This window comes from Corvus brachyrhynchos, unplaced genomic scaffold (genome assembly GCF_000691975.1).
Source record: "Corvus brachyrhynchos isolate BGI_N302 unplaced genomic scaffold, ASM69197v1 scaffold11, whole genome shotgun sequence".
Taxonomy (NCBI): Eukaryota; Metazoa; Chordata; class Aves; order Passeriformes; family Corvidae; genus Corvus; species Corvus brachyrhynchos.
In genome coordinates, this window is record NW_008236965.1 from 3,006,189 (window position 1) to 3,020,842 (window position 14,654).

Here is a 14,654-nt window from a genome sequence, read left to right on the forward strand (position 1 = left end):
TAGCAAAGCATGACCTCTGTTATGCTTAGGTTATCAAGAAAGTATTAAATGTACAAGGCCCTATTATTACTGACCACTGAGTAACCCTACTAGGAAACTAATTCACTTGCTCTGAGACCTCTCTGAACCCAAGCGGAGAGAGAAGATTTACTTTTCATCCTAACTAAAGCAATAGTGTAATTGCATGTAAGGATAACTGTAATAAAGGGAAGGAGATAAGAAAAAAAAGAAAATTATTGTCTAAATGGTAAGATGCAGTAATACCTGCTTTCCAGTTTTGGCACCAAAATAGCTTGTGACTATCTTCTGTCTTTTCTTCATTTGCTTTTAATTTTGTCCTTATAATTCTTTTTGACTATAATGTTGTATGTTTCCTATCAAACAGTTCAGTCAGAAATAACCAACAGATTTATGGATTCCAAAACCAGCAAAATTTCTTTCCTAGCTCCAACTTTGAACTAATAATTGACAAGCCCTGAACGGAATCCTCAAGTCTTCAAATCGTAGAATCATAGATTTGTTCCAACCCCATGCTGTGGGCACCTTCCACTAGACCAGGTTTCTCAGAGCTCCATCCAACCTGGTCTTGAACACTTCCAGGGATGGGGCATCCACAGCTTCTCTGGGCAACCTGTGCCAGTGTCTCACCACCCTGACAGTGAAGAATTTTTTCCTGATGTCTAATTTTGACCTGCTCTCTTTCAGTTTGAAACCATTGCCCCTTGTCCTGTCCCTACCTGTTCCTGTGAAAATTCCCTCTCTGGCTCTCTCGTAGCCCCTTTAGGTACTGTGAGGCTGCTGGAAGGTCTCACTGAAGCCTTCTCTCCTCTAGGCTGAACAACCCCAGCTCCCTCAGCCTGTCTTCTGATCTTCTTCTTGGCCCTCCTCTGGACTCACTCCAGCAGGTCCATGTCCTTCAGATGTTGGGGACCCCAGGGCTGGATGCAGCACTCTGGGTGGGTCTCACCAGAGTGGAGCAGAGGGGCAGAGTCCCCTCCCTGGCCCTGCTGCCCATGGTGCTTTGGATGTAGCCCAGGACACTGTTGGCCTTCTGGGCTGCAACTGCCCATGGCCAGCTCACATCCAGCTTCTCACCCACTGACACCCTCAAGTCCTTCTCCCCAGGTCTGTTCTCACTCTGTTCTCTGCCCAGCCTGTGTTTGTGCTTGAGGCTGTCCTGACCCAGGTGCAGGCTCTTGCACTTGGCCTTGCTGAGCTTTGTGAGGTTCACATGGGCCCATCTTTAAAGCCTGTCAAGGTTCCTCTGGATGGCATCTTTTCCCTGCAGCATCTTAATCACACCACACAGCTTAGGATTGTTGGCAGACTTGATGAGGTCACATTCAACCCCGCTGTCCATGTTACTGACAAAGATGTTAGTGCTGATCCCAGTGCTGTCCCCTGAAGAACACCACTTGTCACTGGTCTCCACTTGGACATCAAGCCATTGACACAACTCTTTGAGAGATATCATTCAGCAAATTTCTTGTCCACCGAATGGTCCATTATTATGAGAGTTTTTGTAGATTGGGAACTTGAGTTTCTGGAAAGTATTCTTTGGTGTCCTGCAACCAGGTAAATTCAGTAACAGAGTTCATTTTATCCATTTATGAGATTGACGTGGAGTCTGAATTCAGTAGAAAGACAACACGAGAAATGAATTACTACAATTAGTATAACAATTAAAACTCTATGATAACTCACACATAAAGTATCAAAAGCAGATACCATAGCCGTGAAGCGCAGAAAATATCAAGTGGCTCAGAAAACAGATAATAAATTAAAATAAATGTCATTGAAGAACTGGGTATAGTAAATAGTATCTTGAGAAAGAATGAATTTTCTCTGTTTGCACTGTATGACACAGATCATAATGTGCTGCAGTTCAGAGCATCTTTGAGGTATATAGGCTCCATATTCTTCCCCTACTTGATTTTGTTTTATATTCAACCCTCTTAAAGGATTCTTGGAGTGTGCTTAATGTATTATGGATGTTTTCCACATAATGAATAAAGCCTGTGTTTAGTGTCCTGTGGACTAAGGACCTCCAAGGATCTGGCCAAGGAAAGGATTTGCCCTTCCTGTTTGATAATTGTACAATCTGATACAATGAGAGGAATACACAAACTCACTTTAAGAAAAATGTTTATTATTAGTAATAAATACCAAGTTACTAGTAGCATAAATAGAATGAGGCAGTACTCTACCTCTCAGAAATAGAAATATATCAACAAATCGAAAAGCAAACAACCAGCAAACTTGTATACTGTTTCAGTCACCTTGTTACTCCACCCTTACTGTTCTTCTGGTGATGTCCTGTGAAGTTTTTCTTCCTTGTCATTGTCCTGCAGGGTCAAATAGTCTTTAGCGTAGGATCTCTTTAATGTATTCTAAGGCTTCAAAAATCAGCTGCTTTAGTGCATGCTAATGATTTGGCTTCCATCTATTAGTGTGGAGAGAGAGTGGCACCTCTGCAGAGCAATTTTAGGGCACTTAAGATGAATGAATTGCTGCCTGGAGTTGTGTGTGGCTTTCCCATCTCATTTTCCAGGTTAAGGGAGACTGAGTGCATGCCTCTGATCTCCACCTCATCCTACAAGCTGTTCACCTTTCTCTGTTTAGTAGCACTCAGCATCCATGTCAGCTGATTCTGAGATCCTTTTTGGCTTTAAAGCCTGCTAAATGACTGCACTGGCCTCATGCTGAAGGGTGGGGGTGAAAAAAAAAGAAATTCTACTCCAGAGTAGTAAACAATATATATAAAGTAAGAGTAAAAAGACCAAAGAATAAAATGTATACCCTCAGCTCTGAGGCAGCATTTCATTTGAGGCAATAATTTTCCAGAATTATCTGAGCTGATACTTACACTGTCATTTGCAAAATGGCTTTGCTATTACAGTAATTTCAGTGGAGAGAGGCATTAGTCTGTCTCATCTTCATACTCTGTATGTGTGAGCATTACAGAGCACATAGGTGAGTAGGGGAGCTATTAAATATTCTTTCTGATATAAATCAAATAAAAATTAAAACCTGAGGTAAGAGTGTTTCTTTGCCTGAGCACCCCAGGTCTCTGGGGCTGAGTGCCTTCAGTTATATTTTCTTGTGCTGGAACTTGGCTTGGGAAAACTTGTCTTTCACCTTAGCATTTTTAGCCTCCTAAAGGAAAGGAGGCATTCTACTACCTAGTAGGCATGAAGCATGTTTTCTGTTGATCCTCTAAGGCAGTGTGGTTGTCAGGATTTGTCCCACAGCTGCTAAAGAAAATTTGCTTGTAGCAAATCCTTTGGAGTGACCCCCTTTGCCACCTCTGCTCCTGCAGAACCCCCAGTCCATTCTCTTTGGCTTTCTCACCTGTGATCTCCTTTATCAGGATACTAGGCAACATACTGTTTTTCAGCTCTGACTTCTCCAAGCAGTGTTTTATGACAGTCTGAAGTACAACCATTTCCTTCATTTTACTGGATTGTAATTTTTAATATTGGGTGGCTAAGTGCACATAATTCAGCACATAATAATCTGATTTTGAGATTAATGAGCTTCATGGCTCATCTTTTTTGGACTTCTTCGTAGTGTTTAGACTAATTTTGCATGTATGAATAAAGGCTAAGTGCATGGTTTTAATGTTTTGAGCCATTGCTTGTTTTAATCTCTTGCTGGAAGTGATTTTTTCCCCATTTTTTTGCTGGTTGATACAGAACTGAGCATAATTAGGGACTCTGCAGAATTTTAGTTCCCCAGATTGATTTCTGAATAAAGATTTTTATGCAAGGTATAAAATACCTTGACTGTTTTTTTCCTATTTTGCCTGGTTTGTAGTGATTACACTTAAAGTCTTGGTGCATACTCTGACTTTTTCCTTCCCATAATGTATTGCTGCAGTAGCCTCTAAGAGCATCATTTTTGTTCACATTGTAGTGTATTTGTGTGAGTGTTTCTTCATTGCTTCCACTTCTTGATGACTTCTTAAGTGCATTCGTTGCCTTCCTCTTTCTGTGTCTGCTGCCCTTGACATTTAATGCTCTTCATTCTCTAATGTTATCTGCTTACTTGTGTCCAGTGTATACAGTGTACAGGACACACAATTTGCACTGAATTTCTGGCTTGTCTCTAGTATCTACACTTTTAACAGTCTGTCAGCTCCAACAAGTTGGTTTTCACCTAAGTGGATTTTGGTTTGATTTGGCTCTGGTGAAATTCTCGACCATTTAAAAGTTGTACTATGGACTGATAACATGGGCACATTATTTTCTCAGTTGTAGAAGTAAAAACTGAGAGGCTTCCAAAATAAAAGTTTCTCATTGGAAAAAGCATTTTTATTTATAAATAACAAAATTTTGTGTGAAACTTCACTTTCAATAAAATCTAATTAAGGAGAAATGATAAAAATGTCATTTTCAGTCTTATCCATAATGAAATACTGTTGTTTCTCATTTCAAAATACTTCTTATTTTTACAACCTATAGTTAGAATATAATATTACATCAAAATCAGAACAAAAATACTAATTTTTGAAGTGGAACGTATTCGTTTATCCAATTATTTTCCTTACAAATAAAATTCAGCTTTTCCTTTTGTTCCTATCATAGTGAAAACAAATCTGGTGTTTTCCAGTAGAACAGAAAGTCTGTGTTCAGATCAGCATGCTCTGAATTTATTTGCTTAGCATTGTAGGTTAATTTTATCTGTCATGCTATGTCAAGTAGATTCAACATAAAAATGGTCACTGTTCTTTGATACATACATCAGCATTTGGAAAGAAGGAGAAATTCTGCCCAAAGCTGTAGTCTTTGTTGTAAAGTATTTAAACCTTGATAGCGTGCCCCAGCCAAACCATTTTTAGTTATTTTTACCAGAGCCCTCAGAGTGGGACCAGGCTGGAATTACCCTCACTGGCTTCACCTGGCCTTTCCACCTTCAGCTGCAGCACATCAGCCCCAAGAGGGTTTTTAAGCTCCAGTCTGAAGGCTTGAGGGGAGAGGTGGGATAGGTTTATATTTGTTCCATGTTCTTTGCTGTCTTGTTGTTTGGATTTCCTGGACTAACTTGGCTGCTGATCACTGGATGGGTTTTGTTGCCGTTATCATCTCTATGCTGCTTGCCTGGATCAGGAGCCCCACCTGTTAGAGCCCTCAGGAATTCATCTAGGACTGAAAGGTAAACTGGGCTAAATTGGGAAAGAAGCTGAAAAATTAAATACCAAGACAGCAAGGAATAGATAAAAAAGGACTGTGCTGCACTGGATTAAAACCAATCATATTCTCAGAAAAGTGTGTGTGGAGCTCATGGACAAAATCGAGAAACCAATCAAGCAATGGGAGATCTCATGCACAGCAGTTGCAAGATGTGTATGTATTATATTATGTAAAAGTTGTAAAATGCATAAGTAGAGTAGTATGTAAAAGTAGGTAGAATGTATAAGTAGGTAAAATGTGTAAGTAGGTAAAATGCATAAGTACTGTATTATGTAGAAGTTGTAAAAAGTGTAAGTAAGAAAATGTATAAGTAGAGTGATAGGTATATGTATAAGTTGTATAAGATAAGCAAGTGAAATGTATAAGTGGGTAGAATGTATAAGTAAGCAGAGTGTATGAGTAAGATATTATGTCAAAGTTGTGAGATGTGTGAACACAGGGGTATTTTAAACAATAAGACTCTTCTGTGAAACCATATTGATTCGTTGATCAGAAGGCATGAGTTCCTGCAAGTCTTTTCTGGGCTAGTATCTCCTGACTTTGTGGTTAATCATGTGTCTCAAGTGTATTGGAAGTTACTTTCATGATTTTTTTCTGTTTATTATGTTCAATCTTTGGCTTCTTTTATTTATATTTTCATAGTTTACATAGATGCATGAAAGACTTTATTCAACTTTCTGTTATTTTTCTGTAATGGAAAGCAGTTTGTAAGTGGTTGCACCAAATTTCCATTTGGATTATTAGTGATCTCGTTGGTGAAAAATAAATTGATGATGGAAGGAGATATGTGATGAGAATCAGAGAAAGTAATGTGCAGCTTGACAAAAACCACTGATTTTTGGAGATACAGTTAAAAATTGCAGTATTTGGAAGGTCTGAAAATGGAATAAAAAGGGGATCCATTTAGTGCAGTTAGATGACTGTGACTTCCATTCATAGTAATTAAAGGCCTGGCCCACTGAAACCACTTTTCAAAGTGCAGGGGGGGTCATTCAGCCATGACATTAGGGGATATAATATGACTCATCAAAAAGAAACTGGTGTTCCTAGTGATGTGTTGCCTTATGTTCGTCTTCATAGTTTTCTGCCTTTCAGTTTTACATACCCACTTGAAATTTACATCGTTATTTTTATGTAAGTCTTGCTTTTACTAAAGGATTCATAACTTCCAGTGGAAAGCAGGAATCTAGTTCTGGACAAAATAAAGCTTGTAATACTAGGAAGTCAGACATCGGTCAATGCAATGAATGCAGATGACCATGAATCAAATAAAGGAAAAATGATAAGCCCTTCACTGGAAAGATGTAAACCTACCTTTGAGAAAGGATTAAGAAAACTGCCCTTGAAAGAACAGTCCTGTGTGGTAAGCTCTGAACCAGAAGACATGTAATAGCTTTTGTTTTCAAGAAGTTTGTTGTGTGGGGACTTTCCATAGATAGGCAAATTGGAAGTCCTCACTCCATGATTCTAAGGCATAGAAAAGATTTTGCTAAAGTTCATTCTCACAAGGCACCGTCTATTACGATGAGGTCACTTAATTTTTCCAGGCTATTTCCCACTGCTTTTTGCATGAATGTTCTTAGACTGATGCCTGGAAAATGAACGTGTCAACTGAAACAAGAATATTCATCTTCAGCTTTTGCTTTCTCTCTTTGTTATATCCTGAGATGCTGCTCTTTGTGAAGAGATCTAGGGACACATTCCTTTCCCTCCAAGTTTTTCTCCTTAATAATTTCAGTTATGAAAACTAGTAATTCCAAGAGTGCGTGGTTTTTAAAAACAGAGTGGCACTGGGAGGAGTGCAAGCCATTGGTAATGAAGTATCCAGAGAACTTTGGCCACACTGCAACTGCATGGCTGTGGAAAATGTTGACTGACAGGAAAATAATGCTTGTTAAAGGATAGTCTGGTCTTCAAAGAGAATGATGTTTACCTAGATAAACACAATTTTCAGAAGCAAGAGCAATCAAAAGCTTTTATTTTTGAACATCTATTATGGAGATATTCTTTATGGTTATTATTCCACTGTAGATTTCTTAAACAGTTGGTGTCTTTATATTTCTGTCATCCTTTTTTATTTTCATGCCTAAATATTTAATAAAGGTGCTGCGTCATAGATTTCAAAAAATTTGCAATTGTTCTGACATGAATCATATATTATGGGATAAAATTGCTATGAACTGATTGGAAAAATGAGGAACAGTCTTTTGAAAACAGCACTGCCTCTTTGTAACCTGCACTATTAAAACCAATTCCCAGAAAGAAATTTCATTTCTTTGTGCTGAGGTTCCTTTTGCAGTGAAGGAATCCATCCGATTCTGTGCAAAGATCTAGCCACTACAGTACTTGTTGTCTCAGTGGTGCCACTTGCATATTTTACCATTCAGGAGCAGAGGATGGCCTTTTTCTTCTGAAGAAGTAGTATGTATTTTCTCTCCTGTTTAATATTATCCTTAGCCTAATATCATCAGACCTCTTCTCTGTGAGGTTCTCAAAATCCTTTTGTCATGGCCTCACCGGTCACGTTGAAATTTTAGCAACTCATAATTTCTCTGAGTCCACTTGTCCAATGTCAACATAAAATCTCATTTCAGTTCCTACTTCCTGGCTCAGTGTTTGTCTGCATTCGTAGCCAAATTTGTCCAAGATCAGAGTGTGGAAAAGTTACACACCTGAAAGAGACTGTTTTTTAACATGTTTTTCTCTCATTTTTGGAACTCAGAATGACAAAAGAGTTGTAGAAATTCCTTTAAATAGCATTGGCATCTAACAAGGAAAGAACCAGCGTCCTGTGAAAGGATGAAGGAAATTTATTACATTTACATGGTCAGTCACAATGTTATTCCTCAGGAATTTTGAATGATAAAATTGCAAAAAGAGTGTCTAGTTAGAGACACAGTCCCATAGGGAATATTTGAAAGGCGCATGCAAAGCAAACACTATGTAAAAACTTAAATTACAAGGTTTCTTTTGTCTGTTTTCCTTTTCTTTCTTAAAGAGGTGAGAAAGTTCTTTGAAATCTTATGCTTCATTTTAGACTTCACTAGAGCATTGGCAGAGAGGCAACAACTGGAAGGCCAGCCCTAAGCCTTTGATTAGAGAAAGGTGTGAGTTTGTCTGCTTTAACACCTCTGTGGATTATGAGGAAACTATAGGGCTTGAAGGAAAAAAACACCCTGTTTTTAAACTTGAGCTAGGAATGTGGGTGCCACTCTCTGCTTGCACAATCTGTGCTGATGCATCTCTAGTGATGCAGGACAGCTGGTGGCCATGACTTGTCTGTTTATCCCAGACCCATGGTGAACCTCATACACATAAAACAGAGAACCTGTGATGATTGCAAAACTGGCAAGAGTGGAAAATACTCAGTAATGTGGTATGAGACAAATCACAGACACTGCAAGGCTGACCAATAGGACACTGCAGGTTAGATAAAACTTGTACTGTATAAATGTGTGCCTATTCATATGCTTTCACTCTTCACAAAGTATTGACTTCAGTTTAATCTAGATTATATTTTACTAATTATGTATACATATACACACACATATATATCTATATATACACCTAAGACTTTCTCAGCTTTCCTGAGAGCTGAGCCTAGTTCTAAGGTGATTTAGCTTGTCTTGTTTACAGGAACTGCACTTTTAGTTGAACTGGGTATAGACTTTTTCTTCTGGAACAGAATTGTTTTCCTTGTAATTCTGCAACATTTTTCCATTAGAAAGTGATCCCTTTCTTGACTGTTTCTCTCTCTCATGTATTGTTATTTATGAGTACTGCAGTGCATGAATATTTTTACATTTTCCTGTTTCTGATTGTATTGTTCTTATTGTTAAGCAGAATTTACTATCAGGAACTGACAGCAGAAACTTTTGGTGCCATTGTTTATATAATATTGAGGGGCTGAAGATCTGCTGATCTCTGTCACAACCTCTTATGAATTCTTTTCCTCTTCAAATTCACTTCCTCTTCTTGGCCAGCTTGCAGTCCAGTGAGCCAAGTTTTCAGTTATTTCGTATTTCTGCACTTTAACCTTTGATGAAGTACTTGGCTTAATGCTTTCTGAAGATATAAGTACTTCATTCTATTTTTGCTGAATCCTGGAGCATTGCAAATTCTGCAGAGCAAGTCAGGCTGTTTTTTTTAACTTTTTAATAGTTTTTATTTTTATTTATACAGAGTTGCTTTTCTCAACAACAAATAAATTAAAGGCTTATGTATGTATCACTAACAAAATTATACTTGAATTAAATGTCAGGATTAATTCTTGGAGACAAAAAAAAAAAAAGGCTCAAACTGTACATGTCTTTTGCAGAAAAAGAAGGGCAAGAATACAGCCAAGGCTGTGGGTCCCTGGTGCCAAGCACAAGGCTCTGGGCTCTTGGCCTCTGTTTAATGGTAGCAGTGGCCACAGGCACAGCCCCCCTGGGAGCTACACGCTGGCTGCAGTGCAAGTTCATGGGGTGCTTGCTTCCTGGTGTGGGTGGAGCAGCTTCCAGCAGTTGTGATTCCTAGTTACAGGTTTCCTAAGTACCTGGCAGACAGAGTGAGGACTCAGAGCAGAGCTGGTGGATTTGAAGGGAGGTTTTCTATGGTAGGCTTTCCTTGGGGCTATGGAAGACTACAGACCCCTTTTGGAGGGCAGATCTGGTTCTGCTGCCTCTTCCTGCCCGGTCTGGGGCTGAAACAACCCAAAGTAATAGCAAAGAGTTAAGAAGAATGGGAAGCTGATGTGTTTCAGGGGAAGGTGTGCTTGTCCCTGAACTCTTTTAAAGAGCTCTGGGACATAGAGAGCTCAATGATAGTCACAGCCTTTAAGTTACTGTTCATACACTTAAAATCATGCTACTCTAAAACTGATGTTAACTATAAATGAATATCTTTAGTCCTAAAGCTACATGAGGCCCATCCTGCCTGTTTTCCCAAATGCCAGGTGTCAGTGCCACAGACTAATGGTCAGGCAGGAGGGAGAGCTGCTGTACTGCAGCTGGGGGGAAGGGTGATGTGACAAGGCTGGGCTATGCTCCCAAGAGTCTAGAGCTGGTAGAACTGTCCATCCCCAGTGCAGGTGCTGCTCTCCAAGCCAGATGATGAACAGTTGCACTGGACTAACGAATCAGCTCCCATAATTTATGTTAATCCCATCTTTCCTGCCATAGCTGCACAACTTGACCCAACAGGACTTGTGGGAACTGAACTGCAGCCCTCAGCAGTGCTTCCTGAGGACACTGCCTCAGTCTGAGCTTGTATGTTTGAAACCAGGTCTTTGCTCTGAAAACCAGAGTGACTTCAGGGTATATGTTCAAGGGTTTTTGGAACAATTTATCATTCTTTCTGCAATCAAACTATTTCCCACCTTCCCTGAAAACATCTTAATTCAACCCTTCTGGTGAAGGGTCATGGACACGGTGGCTATCAAAGCTTATGTCAGGAGCATGTTCACTGTCTCACATCCTGAGACAGAGCTAGAGGGATCCCAGCAGAGGGAGGGCCCTTGGAAGGGATGGGGGGAAGGTGACAGAGAACAGAAAACTGAGATTGAATAACATAACTGTATTTTAAGGGGGATGGTTTATAGGATTTGAAATTTTGCTGAATCTCAAGTAACAATAGGGATTGTAGAAAGAAATTATAAATCACTATTTTCATTATTTGCTCTTGGTCCCACTGGCTTTTTTTGAAAGTAAATATTCATAGTTAATTTTGGTACTGGCCAAAACAATATCTTACAACAAAGCATTGTTCTTATTATGAATTTTAGAGTATTTATGAAAATGAATCAATTAGTCAGCTGGCAGAATTGAATTTCAAATGCGAAATGAGCCTGTGTGAGGTATAGCCATACACAGAAATTATGTGCAGTCTGCCATAAATTATGCAGGCATTTAGTGCTGAAATGCTGAAATACATTTCATTGCATTTGGAAGCTTTGAATGTCCTTTCACTTGCATGCTTTGAAAGATGGCTAATAATTCAGAACTATTCCATGGAAAACATGGCTAGAAAGAAATGTATAAATGCCCTAAGAATGAAGCTTTTGTCACTATTTTGCTATTGTGAAATGAGCTGAAAGTTTACCACAAGAAGACTTAGGAAAGTAAGTCCTCACCCCCCATAAGGGCATCTCTAGATGGGCAAACAGATCAACCTAATACTTTTCAAATTCCATGAACTAATGATGGATTTTAGACATCATTATTCGAGAGAGGTCTATTTAATTCTGTTCAGTGAAAATATTCCATAGTCAGTAATCCCTTGCAGTACTGAATCACCAGCAGTGATCTTAATTCCCTCATGCGTTTGTCCATTTTCCATCTTCACCCACCTTCAAAATAAACAGACAACTCTCAACAAAATAAAAAAAATCAGCTTCCTGAACAAATTTTCATCTCTTCAAGAAAAAAAAGAGCCTTTTTTGTTTTTCTTGGGTTGATACAGAAGGACCTCCTATATCACATAGCTGAAAATTAATGTGCTGATATATGCAGAAGAGGGCTTTTTTGACAGGTTGTGTTTCAGTCAAGAGCAGAGAAGTAGGCAGCAGCATATAGAGTGGAAAGCAGCAGCGTAGGAAACCATAGGGATCTCCTTGAGTGATGTCCCTTGCCATCCCTGCTATCTCAGCATTTAATCTGTCATGGTTCATGAGGCAACATTTTAAAACCAGCAAGGAATCTTGCTACCGTTGTTCCCACTGACAGCTCTCCTGGAACCTCCCAGCTCAACTGTTGGAAACCTTTTTCTAACTTCAGGCCTGAATACATTAAGGAACATAACATAAGGAAATAAAAAATGACTGCTCCTGATCAGCCTAGAGCTCTTTCCAAACAAGCAGTGCATTTCTGCTGCAGAGTCAGGTGGCTCTTCTGCAGGAGCAGTCGAGCAAAGAAACAAAATGCTTCCTTGGTGTGTTCTCCCCACTCTTTCTGCCCCCAGAGAATGATACTGGTTTGGGCAGAGATGTCCTGCAGACTGAATACAGCCTATGGGCCATTATTTAGGCAATACAGTCCTGTGTAATTACTGTGGAAGAAAGTGTTCTTCTTAGACTATGCCATGTAGCCCTTCCTTCACCAGAGGCCAGCTGGTGTTTTTCTTGCTGACACTGAGTTCTGTCTTATTTCTGGGGGAGTCACATAAGCAAGTCACATAAGTAAGGGAATCTTAGATGTAAATTTTGCATTCAAAGTTCAGAATTTATCTCATTCAGCATGTTGTAGCCTCGTATCTTTCTAAACAAGGTCCTACTTTTTATGCCATACTGTGAGGCTAATTATTCTCAATTTACTTGCACAGCCCTGCATTTGCCATCTATTATTCCTGAAATATAAAATGGTCTAAATTTTTTTTATATCTGGCTGCACTACCTAATTATTCCTCATTTGTTTTTATTCTCTTCCAATTTAGTATCGTCTGCAAAGTTGGAAATCATGTTTTCATATCATAATTAGACTTCTAAGAACCTAAGAAATCTGCTTGGTGAATAAGCATGCAAAGGGCTTGTTTTTTTCCCTTCTTCTATTTTCATTTTAATGGGGATTTAAAGTGAGACAATAAATTAGAAATGCATGAAATTATGAGCTAAAAAATTTAAGTTGTTTGCCTGTGGGCCATAATGTTGCAGCAACCAGAAATGATATGAAGAAGTAGTTATGATAAGAAAGTTGGTTAGGAATGACTGATAAGGTAGAAGATGAACTGACATGGCCCAGCCATGCTGCATTAGATGATGTGCTTGTTTGGACAGTGTATTGGTGTCAGGAGCCTGAAAGTTCCTTTTCTGCCCCAGCTACATGTAGCCAACATGTAAAGAAGTCAATTGGCAGCTGTGACTTTGATGCTGACAGAATTTTCTACCTTAAGAAAGTAGTTTTCTACCTCCAACTTAAAGATCATCTCACCTTTAAAATATGGCTCATAGGATTTCCTGCACCTTAGAGATAACGGGGAAGATATTAGCACACTTACAGTATGACAGAAGAGGACTCCTTTACTTGTGTTGCTTAGCATAATGCAGCAGCAATCAACCAGTTTGACATTTTCTAGAGCCAGAAAGGCAGAGCAACTCAGTAGCCTTTGCTCCAGCCATCTGTATATCTGGATGTTTCTGTCAGAAATAGAATGAGCACCATGTACTATGTCTTTTTTTGTCTCCCTTTTGCTCAAGTTTTAGCAGTCGAATGCATTGTTTCAAGGTACTACAGAGCTGTTGGCAATTCAAACCAGATCCTTTTCAACCCAAACTGTCCCATGATTCTGGTTTTTTTTTTTTTCAAATGTATAGGAAAAAAATGAGAGAATCACTGTCTTACAGACAAGCAAATGAAAAAGCAAAGCACGTAAAAGATCTCTCTCTGCTGTACCTATTTCAGTCTGAGCTCTTCTGAACAAGACTAATGTTGGGATCTGCAGCCCTCTCAGAAGAGGAGCAAATCTGATGGACCAGCCAATACAAGATCAGCCCTGAAGCCACAGACCCTGTTCAGACCCTGAATTGCTCATCATTTCCAGGTGGGAGAGAAGCACATAAGCATCCTCAGCTGATTTCCACCAGGGAATCACAGACTGTTCTCTGTGCAAGTTCAGACAGGTGCAGACTTTGCATTTGTGCCAGTAAGTTTATTTTGGCTGTGATACCCTCCTCTTTCCAGTTCAGACAGTGCTTAGAACAGGGAAGCTGCATTAAATTTTTCCCTCATGCTGTTCCATGCCTTGGCTCCATTTTGAGAAACCATAAAATTAAGGGACAGGCCGTGGGATATCAGCCACAGCTTGATGTTGGATGATTTGTTGCTCTTGAAAAAATCTGGCATGAAGAATGAAGCTTATGGTGCAAGGACACTGCCATTGGCAGTGAGAGCAACAAATCATTTTGTGAATGAGACTGGGAAGGCCATCTCACTTGTAGAATCCATCTGGTGATCGGAGCATCTCTGGGCCTGATTCTGACTTCCCCAGTGGGGTCAGTCAAGAACAGACCCTTCAGAACAATTGCACTAGTGACAGTGTTGACACGTATATGACACAAGAGATCAGGGTCATGTCAGATCTGCCAGAAGGGGTAGACTTTTTAATTGCTGTCTGTGTTTTTTTTTTTTTGGCCCTCACTTTGTAGGCACATTCAATTACAGATGCAACTTAAGTCATTTTTATGTCTTCCTGACTGACAGATATATTGGTTAATGTCCTAGCTGCAAAATTATGCCCACAGGTATGTGCAGCTGTTGTTCTGAGCCAGCGGAAGGAATGCATAGGTATGGTACTTCAGCAACTTTCTCTCTTCTCTCTAGGATGCCAAAAAGAAGAAACACATTTTTAAAAAATCCAATTGATCCTAATAGGATAAGATATTTAAATGTAATTATTAAATATAATCTGTGCGGGACAAGGTTAAGGGCATTTGTGTAATGTAACTTCATATTTTTCCCTAAATCTATCAGAAGTTACTCTTAATTGTAG

The 14,654-nt window shown here is 39.4% G+C and overlaps 1 long non-coding RNA gene across 23 annotated transcripts in view; it reads left to right on the top strand.

The window, feature by feature from the left end:
- The window catches only part of LOC108445249, a 290,571-nt gene that overhangs the window by 109,260 nt on the left and 166,657 nt on the right, over positions 1 to 14,654 (top strand). For 20 of the 23 annotated variants that reach the window (XR_001860038.1, XR_001860035.1, XR_001860029.1 and 17 more), the window contains one exon: positions 13,568 to 13,706. The exons of the other annotated variants lie outside the window; for them this stretch is intronic. This is a non-coding gene — a long non-coding RNA (uncharacterized LOC108445249). The remainder of the gene's footprint in view (positions 1 to 13,567; positions 13,707 to 14,654) is intronic. 23 annotated transcript variants of the gene reach the window in all.